Genomic DNA, 9,748 nt, shown 5'->3' with positions numbered 1-9,748 from the left:
TTCGCAGGCTGCATGTTCGTAGGTCTTGTTGTTTTTGGTGTCTGTCCCCAGTGACTAAGGTTGGTTCAGTGGGTTTTGTAGGCTTCCTGGTGGAGGGACCTGGTGCCTGTGTTCTGGTGCATGAGGCTTGATCTTGTCTTTCTGTTGGGCAGGACCATGGCCAGTGGTGTGTTTTGGCATGTCTGTGAACTTATTATGATTTTAGGCAGCCTCTCTGCTAATGGGTGGGTTTGTGTTCCTGTCTTGCTAGTTGTTTGGCATAGGGTGTCCAGCACTGTAGCTTGCTGGTCGTTGAGTGGAGCTGGACCTTAGCATTGAGATGGAGATCCCTGAAAGAGCTTTCACCATTTGATATTATGTGGGGCTGGGAGGTCTCTGGTGGACCAATGTCCTGAACTCGGTTCTCCCATCTCAGAGGCTGAGGCCTGACACCCAGCCAGAGCACCAAGACCCTGTCAGCCACATGGCTCAGAAGAAAAGGGAGAAAAAGAAAGAAAGAAAGAAAGAAAAATAAATAAATAAAATAAAGTTATTAAAATAGAAAAAAATTATTAAAAATAAAAAGTAAGAAAAAAAGAGAGAAAGAAAGAAGAGACCAACCAAACCAAAAACAAATCCACCAGTGATAACAAGAGCTAAAAACTATACAAAAAACAAAACAAAAAAAATGGACAGTCAGAACCCTAGGACAAATGGCAAAAGCAAAGCTATACAGAAAAAATCACACAAAGAAGCATACACATACACACTCACAAAAAGAGAAAAAGGAAAAATATATGTATATAAAATTAAAAAAGAGAGCAACCAAATCAATAAACAAATCTACCAATGATAATAACTCTAAATATTAAACTAAGATAAATATAAAACCAGAAATAAATTAAATGCAGAAAGAAAACCCCAAGTCTACAGTTGCTCGCAAAGTCCACCACCTCAATTTTGGGATGATTCGTTGTCTATTCAGGTATTCTACAGATGCAGGTACATCAAGTTGATTGTAGAGATTTAATCTGCTGCTCCTGAGGCTCCATGGAGAAATTTCCCTTCCTCTTCTTTGTTCGCACAGCTCCTGGGGTTGAGCTTTGGATTTGGCCTCACCTCTGCGTGTAGGTCGCCTGAGGGCGTCTTTTAGGAAGTCTGAGGTCTTTTGCCAGCGTTCAGTAGGTATTCTGTGGGAGTTGTTCCACATGTTGATGTAGTTTTGATATATTTGTAGGGAGGAAGGTGATCTCCACATCTTACTCCTCCACCATCTTGAAGGCACCCCCCATGTACCTTTTTGAAGTATAGTTTTGTTCAGATGTATGCCCAGGAATGGGATTGCTGGATAATATGGTAACTCTATCTTTAGAGTTTTCTACAGTGACTTTTAGGGTCCCCATGAACACAGTCACGTGAAGCCTCCAGCACAACCCAAGCAATCCAGATATAGCCACAACAAAGAATATGGCTGGCCTCATACAGGGTTAGGATTTGCCAGATGGGTGGGATGGAAGGACAGACAAGGGGGCAAGTTGAATTCAAGATGAAGGAGGAGTGAGGGACAGCAAAAATTAGAGAATAGTTAAGTGGGAATAATTGAGCATTGAAACTGGACTAAGAGGAAGCTGCTGTCTGAGTAGTGATTCTGCTCAGGCTGTGTCCAGGAGAGTAAGTGGCTGAGGTGACATAGATGAGGAAGTCAGGGAGATGGGAAGAGAAGAACCAAGAGGCCTCATGTAGGATGGAGGATCCATCTCAGTTTTGCAGCCATCTAGGGTGACAGCAGAAGAGGGTCACGTGAAGTGGAAGATGAAGAAGAGGCATCTACCTGTCGTCATCAAAGGGGCAGAGATGGCTGCTCAAAGTTTGCTGATTATTTACAAGCCAGAGCAGTTCACTAGGTTCACAACTGGCCTGATTTTTTCAAAAAACTTTTTTATTTTGTCATAATTTCAGAATTACAGGTCACAAAAATAGTACAGAAACTTCCCATATGCCCTTCACCTAGAAGTTAACATTTTATCACATTTGCTTTACAATTCTCTGTCAATATATACATACCATATTTTTTTTCTAAACCATTTTAGTGTAAGTTGCAGACATGATGCCCCTCTTCTCCTAAATACTTCAGGATGTATTTCCTAAAAACAAAACATTCTCTTAATTAACCACAGTATGAATATCCAAATGAGGAAATGAACATTGTTATAATACAATTGAATAGTCCATAAACCTGAATCAAATATCACCAGTTTTAAGGGACCAGTTTTTTGGGGGTTTTTTTGGCTGCTTTGGGTCTTCGTTGCTGCGCATGGGCTTTCTCTAGTTGTGGTGAGCGGGAGCTACTCTTCATTGCTTCACATTGAGGTGGCTTCTCATTGCAGAGCATGGGCTCTAGGCACACAGGCTTCAGTAGTTGTGGTGCATGGGCTCAGTAGTTGTGGTCTGCAGGCTCAGTAGTTGTGGCACAAGGGCTTAGTTGCTCTGTGGCATGTGGGATCTTTGCTGACAAGGGATCGAACCCATGTCCCCTGCATTGGCAGGTGGATTCTTAACCACAGCGCCACCAGCGAAGTCCCCAAGGGGCCAATTTTTAAGGATTACTTTCCACCCTACTTCCCCTTTCCCAAGTCCTCTTCCTGTCTTCCAGGCAGGCCTCTGAGAAACAAGAGACGGAGCAGGGTAATGGAACTAAACTTTTTGTTTGTTTGTTGTTGTTGTTTTTGTTGTTTTGAACTTTTAATCTTCAAATGACTGCCGATTCACAGGAAGTTTCAAAAGCAGTAATGTAGTTTTAAGTCAAAGTTTTCATTTTGAAATTTAACATTTCATTGAAATAATTTAAAAACCTATTTTTCTAAGGATGTGTTCATAATTTTGCACCCATTTAACAAATATCTGAAGCACCCACTGTGTGCCACTTTTCCAGACCCTGGGATTACAAATGGTGAGCTGTTAAACCTCTACCTTAAACCCTACTAAGTCGGAATTTCTTCAGGATGGAGTCAGATGGTTCTTCTTAACAATCCTGTGACCTGCCCACGTAGTAGGATCTTTTTTTTAATCTTAATCATTTCTAAGTATATACTTCAGTAGCGTTAAGTACATTCACATCGTTGAGAAACAGATATCCAGAACTTTTTCATCTTACAAAACTGAAACTCTAAACCTGTTAAACAAGAGCTCTCCAATTCACCTTCTCCCCAGCCCCTGGCAACCACCATTCTACTTTTTGTTTCTTGGAGTTTGAATCCTTTAGATACCTCATGTGAGTGGAATCATACAGTATTTGTCTTTTTGTGACTGGCTTATTTCACTTAACATAATGTCCTTCGGTATCATCTATGTTGTAGCACGTGAAGGGATTTCATTCCTTTTTAAGGCTGAATAGTATTCCACTGTATGGATACACCACATTCTGTTTATCCGTTCGTCTGCCCATGGATGTTTGGGTTGTCTCCACCTTTTCACTATTATGAATAATGCTTCCCTGAATATGGGTGTACAGATATCTGATTAAGATCCTGATTTCAATTCTTTTGTATACACACTCTGAAGTGGGATTGCCGGAGGGAGCTGAAACTATTTTTTTTAATTCAAAAGATACTTTATTGGTAAAAAATACTAAACATCTGAAACTTCAGTGACTTGTAATCTTTTTGCAATAGTAACATCAACACGGATCACCAGAACTACACGATTAAGTGCTCCTAAACACTAGGCTCCTTATACATGCTACCTTGATTATTCTCTCAAGCAATGCCGCCCTTAAACCCAGGCAACTGGAGTGCTTGAACTGGGTGGGTGCCTCAATAGCTCCCTTCCTAGATGATGAGGAGTCCAAGAAACTTGGAGTGTGAACGCACTGAAGCCCATGTGCCCTCCTTTAGACCATGCTTGGGGTACCTTCCCAAACATCCCCAAGCTCAGTTCCTCGGCCTATACAGGCTCCTTCCTAAGTCCACCCTCCCCAGAGTGGACCTGCTAGTGTGCACAGCATAGTCAAGGGTAGCCAAGGGCAGCTTTAGAGGAGAGACATGGTGTGGATTTTCAGGCTGGGTGTCCACATGCAGGCATATGAAGCCCTTCACACTGCAGGATAGAGTGGGGAATGATAGGGGGCCTCCATTTGTACTTTTCTCTGGACTCCTGCAAATACCAGTAGCTATAATATTATTATCCAAACATGAGCTACTGACAAGGTCTGAAGAACATTTGATTCCAGTGTTGTAAACCTGTTTTTAACTGGCTGTGTTTTCTAGAATCAGTGTATCACTAGCTGACCAGTGTATGGAGTCTAGTCAGTTGAAGCAGATTGGTAAGATTTGCTGCTTAGTAAGGAAGCTTGCACCAGTGTGAAAAACATTGTTATGATTCTAAGTCTGTTCTCTTCCTTTGCATATGTAACACCCATTAGCACTAATGGAAAAGACAGATGATACATTCATGCAACAAGGGGAGGCAAGACCCCCTGCCGCAATTGTCAACGCCAGTGGGTAGATGCTCACACAGGCAATGCAATAAGTGCACCTGGGATGCAAAAATGAAAGTTCAAAAAGGCAAATGAGCCCTTTTGAGCTACACAAATTCATGGCTGCCTGGCTCAGTCCCAGAAGCAGCCTGGAAGGGTGGTTTTGTGGGGAGAAGATGAGGTAAAGTCATCTGATTCCTTGGCAAGCTAAAGGATTCCTCTCAGGAATAATCTTCCAACCCCGCTGCTGTGTTTTAGCCAAATATCACAGCTTAATATTGGGCCAGAAACGTGGTAGAAGTAAAAAGTACTTAAGTAGTGTCATAGGCTTCCCTGGTGGCACAGTGGTTGGGAGTCTGCCTGCCAGTGCAGGGAACGCGGGTTCGAGCCCTGGTCTGGGAGGATCCCTCATGCCGTGGAGCAGCTGGGCCCGTGTGCCGCAACTACTGAGACTGTGCTCTAGAGCCTGTGAGCCACAACTACTGAGCCTGCATGCCACAGCTGCTGAGGCCCGCAATCCTAGAGTCTGTGCTCTGCAACGGGGTAGGCCACCGCAGTGAGAGGCCTGCATGCTGCAGCGAGGAGTGGCCTCCACTTGCTGCAGCTGGAGGGGCCTGTGTGCAGCAACGAAGACCCAGCACAACCCAAAATAAATAAATAAATAAATTTATTTTAAAAAAGAAGCGTCATAAACAAGTAGCAGACCTAGGCACCTGAGAGGCATCATTCTCTTCCAGCCGCTATGTTTCTTCCAGAACTGGCCAAATAGATCCATCCTACCCCTGGGAACTGGGAGACAGGCTCCAGACTGAATGCCCCCTGATCTTAGCATTCCTTCACATGCCATCCCATGGTCTCACATTTGGCAAGTCCAAATCTGAAGGCTTCATCATCAACTCAAACTTTCATCCTTCCCTGTGTGTCAGTCAACTGGCAGTATCACCAGGGTGCACCCAGTCACTCAAACCTGAATATTCCTCAAACCCCTCCCACCTCTCCCCAAGGTTGGGCCACCACCACCTATGTCCAGGACAACTTAAAGCCTCCTAAGGGGTCTTGCCTTCAACTTTCCTCACCTCCATCATCTCTTTTTTTTGGCTGCATTGGGTCTTCATTGCTGTGCATGGGCTTTCTCTAGTTGCAGCGAGCGGGGGCTACTTTTTGTTGTGGGGGCTTCTCTTATTGTGGAAGCGTGGGCTTCAGTAGTTGCAGCACACGGGCTCAATAGTTGTGGCACGGGGCTCTAGGGCACACGGGCTTCAGTAGTTGCAGCACACGGGCTCAATAGTGGTGGCACGGGGCTCTAGGGCACACGGGCTTCAGTAGTTGTGGATTGCAGGCTCTAGAGTGCAGGTTCAGTAGCTGTGGTGCATGAGTTGAGTTGCCCCGCAGCATGTGGGATCTTCCTGCACCAGGGATCGAACCCGTGTCCCCTGCATTGTCAGGCGGATTCTTAACCACTGCACCACCAGGGAAATCCCCACCATCTCTTTTAAATAACCTCTGCAGCACTCACCTGTCAGAAATATTGTTCTACAAAGTGAATACAATCACGCCCTTCCACTTCAGCTGTTCCCCACTTGCTCCTGATGTGAAAAAGATTAACAAGCCCCTGCTTTCCCACCCCCACCCGAAGCACCTGCACCTCCCGAACCAGCCAGACGCTGGATTGCTTGTTGCTGTCAGGCCCTTTGCACAAGCTGCCCGTTCAACGTAGTACAGGTTCTCGAACCTCTCCTCCATTTCTCTTTGCTCTACTATCAGTTGTTCATTTGAGAAATATTTACTGAGCATTTACTGCTTTGCCAGGCTTTGTGCTAAATGCTGAGATTTTGTATGCAATAAGCCCCCTGGCCACATGAGGCTTACATTTTAGGGCTGTCGACTGAAAGAAAAGTGCATAACCTAAAAGTTGTGAGTTAAGTTTTATCCAGGTACCTTACTGAGGACTATAGCCCAGGAGACAGCCTCTGAGATAGCTTTGAGGACCTGCTCTGAAGAGTTAAGGGAGGAGCCAGGATATATATGAGTTTTCGGGGGTTTTTTTGTGGGGGGGAGATCCATGTAATCAAAGATCAAGATTACTGATCACAAAAAACAGATATTTCAAGTTAATGACTTAAGTGCTTTCCTATGTATGGGAAGATGCAAGAATCTGGGTTCATTGAAACTTTTCCTTAGATATGCATCTTAACTATCCAAGGATCCTTACACCCAAAGCACAAAATGTTTCCTGTTTTTCTCCACCCTGAGCTCCCCTCAGGCACACTGAGGCCAACAACTGCAGTTGCTACAGCCTTGATCCCTATAGAAATGGAATGGCAGGCAACCCTTTTTTCCTTTACAGGAGTTACACCTCCACTGGCACAAGGAGTAGAACACCTTCCTGAGCCTTCCAGGCACTTCCAATGCAAAGACCTCTACAGCTATCACTAGATTCATCCCCTTTCTCACTGACCCTTTCCCCAAGAGTACACAAGAAGGCCTTAACTGGTCAAGGCACCGTGGTGGCCACACCCAAGCCACACTGCCCTGGCTCACTCTGCGGTCCCGAATTGGAGTTCTAAGGCTGCCCCCCCCACAGTGAGTGGGATCGTCCCAGGAGTTTCCCCCTCCCTTCTGCCTTAATGGTACGCCCCATGCGCATGCTCCCGGGCGGCGGAAGTGAGCCGCGGGAGGCGGGAGCCGCCGCGCCTGGTAACGGAAGTTTGGCGGCGTTGGGTTGAGCGGACTTTTTGGAAGCTTTTGGAGGAGGTGAGGCTGAGGTGACCGTCTGGAGGGGCTTCGCGCGTTGCAGGGGCGGTGGGACTCAGCCCCGGGGAGGTAGCGGGTCTGGGAGGACAGGAGGACCCCACTTCCATTGTGACGTTCTGGCATTTTCCTTGGCTTGGAAGGGTCGATGTGCCCTGCCGTCTCCCTCCGCGTTGGTGGGCCGTCCCTGCTCCCCGGGCGTGCTACACTCTCGGCCCTCCTGTTAAATTCTTCCTCTCCATCAGCGCTTAGCTCCTACGTCTGAGAAATTTCTCTAAACCTGTTTCGCCTTTTTAGCTCGGTCACAGCGCACATCACCAGCTGCCTCATTTTATAGTTTCCCTATTTGTGTTTACATCTTGCTCTCTGAGGAGTCCCGGCGCAAGACCCGCGGCGTTTCACTTCTGTGGTGAGTCACTAACCTCAGGGCCTCTTGACAAAGAATCTGCAGCCACCTATCTGTTACTCATCTCTGGTTTTAGGAAGAATTTAGCAAATGTACCTGCTGAAATAGAAAGAGAGTTCAGCATCTTCCCCTTAGGGCTGGACGTCTCTTTTAGTCGGTATACCTTGTTTGCATCCTCTACTGCCACCCAGCCCCTAACAGAAGGTAGCAGGTAAAAGCATGGGATTTGGGGTCCGGAGCTGGACAGACTCGGATTTCAGTTCTGCTTCTACCCTTACTAGCCTTCTAACTTCGGGGATTTGGGGAAATTCCTTAATCTCTCTGAATCCCAAAAGATCTTTATCTAAATTGGGAGTAATAACACAGACCTCATAAGGTTGGTGTGAGGATCAAATTAATGAGTGTAAAGTGCTGGGCCCAGGGTCTTGCCCATTGTAGGGATTCAGTCATTCATTTGTTCAGCAGATATTTATTGGGCACCTTTTATGAGCTAGATACTGTGCTAAGTACTGGAGGTTCAGTGTTAAACAAAACCAGACAGGTTCCCCTGCACTCCTGGAGTTTGAAGTGGAGTGGGAGGTGTAGTTCTTAAGCTAATAATTACAAATGTAATGTTAAAAGTGTGGTGATGGTGAGAGAGATTACAGTTGCCTTGAAAGAATGTAATAGGGGAGTGTTTAATCTAGACTGAGCTTCTAAGGAAGTGTGGATTGAGCTGAGATCTGAAGAATTTGTAGGAATTAACAATAAAAGATTGGCAAGCAGCAGATGAAAGGAGGGGTATTTGTGTACGTTCCAGACAGAAAATCATGTGTAAGGGTCTGTGGCGAGAGGAACTTGGGGGTTTGAAGGACTGAAAACAATTCAGTGTGCCTGGAGAATAGAGTGAGGAAGGGGAGTTAGCATGGACCAGACCTTTTTATCCTGAATTCAGGATTTTGGACTGATATGAGAGTAATGGAAAGCCACTGAAGAGTTTTAAGTTAAGGATGGAGATTGAGGGAGGATAAGTCACATAATCTGGTTTGTGTTTCAAAAACATTATTTTAGCTGCTGTGTGGGGGACAAGTTAGGAAACTATGCAGTAGTTCAGGTGAGAGATGATGGTGGCTTTGGAGTAATGTGGAGGTAGTGGATCTCAGAGAGAAGTAGACTTGAGAGATGTTTTAGGGGGGTAACATCATCAGGACTTGGTAGTGGATGTGGAGGATGAAGGTGAAGTGGTTAAGAATGTTGTCCAGATTTTTGGTTTCAGCAGCTGAGTGGATGATGGTACAATTTATGGAGATTGGAAACGAAGAAATGCAGGAGGAGGAGCAGGTCTTCTTTCCATCAGTGTGCATTTCCCCCTTCCCATAATACTCCCATAGCTACACACTAACTCCTGTCTGTCTAATGTGCTTCCATTTCACCCTTTCCTTTCTACTCCCCAGAGTCACCACCCTAAGACAGGCCTTTGTCACTACCACTAAAATAGCCCCCAGTAGCCTCTTAGCCTCTGTTCTTCCTCCTTACTCCCTCCCTGCTTTAATCTGCACATTGATGCCAGGTTCAGTTTCCTCAAACACTGTTTCAATCTTGTCAGATTATCTTTTACTACAGAAATTTTTGTTGCCATCTATTATTTACAGAATAAAATCTGAATTCCTTAACCTGGCTTTTAAGAGCTTGTGCAGTTTAGTCCCACCCTTTCTTTGTAGCTTTCCTACTCACTACTCCCCTACTTGAACCCTCTACTACTCATTTTCCCCAAATAAATTTTTCAGATTGTCTTATGAATGCCTTTGTTCATGATACTCTCCTTCCCAATAATGTATACCATGTGGTTATCTTGACTGTCTAAATTTAATCTTTAAGTTCCAGTTTAAGCTTTCCTCTGCTGGGAAGGCTTCTTGATGTTTGAGCACACATTTATTTCTTAGCCTTGTTAACTTCTCATTTGTTTTTACACCATTTAATTGGTATAAATGTATTTACAGTGCTGTTGATTTATTCATTTATCAAGTGTTACTTTATTATATGTTATAATATTCTTGTGTATGTGTCAATAATAATTTATTATATATTTGCTATACTGTTAAATGATAGCTTTGTTCTGGGCAGCATACTGGGTAGATGCTTAAAAAAAATAATAAAAA

At 44.7% G+C, this 9,748-nt stretch overlaps 1 protein-coding gene across 6 annotated transcripts in view; it reads left to right on the top strand.

The window, feature by feature from the left end:
• FANCI (FA complementation group I) overlaps positions 1-9,748 on the top strand; it is a 90,819-nt gene that overhangs the window by 6,359 nt on the left and 74,712 nt on the right. Inside the window, exons 1-2 of one of the 6 annotated variants that reach the window (XM_079912969.1) lie at positions 7,150-7,207; positions 7,502-7,613. The exons of 4 other annotated variants lie outside the window; for them this stretch is intronic. The gene's annotated coding sequence lies outside the window, so the exon portion shown is untranslated. Of the gene's footprint in view, positions 1-7,071; positions 7,208-7,501; positions 7,614-9,748 lie in introns of those variants that run through there. One more of the 6 variants, XM_079912968.1, reaches the window with a different exon arrangement.

The sequence above is a fragment of the Stenella coeruleoalba genome (assembly GCF_951394435.1).
Source record: "Stenella coeruleoalba genome assembly, chromosome: 2".
Lineage (NCBI taxonomy): Eukaryota > Metazoa > Chordata > Mammalia > Artiodactyla > Delphinidae > Stenella > Stenella coeruleoalba.
This window is presented reverse-complemented; position numbering and strand designations above follow the sequence as displayed.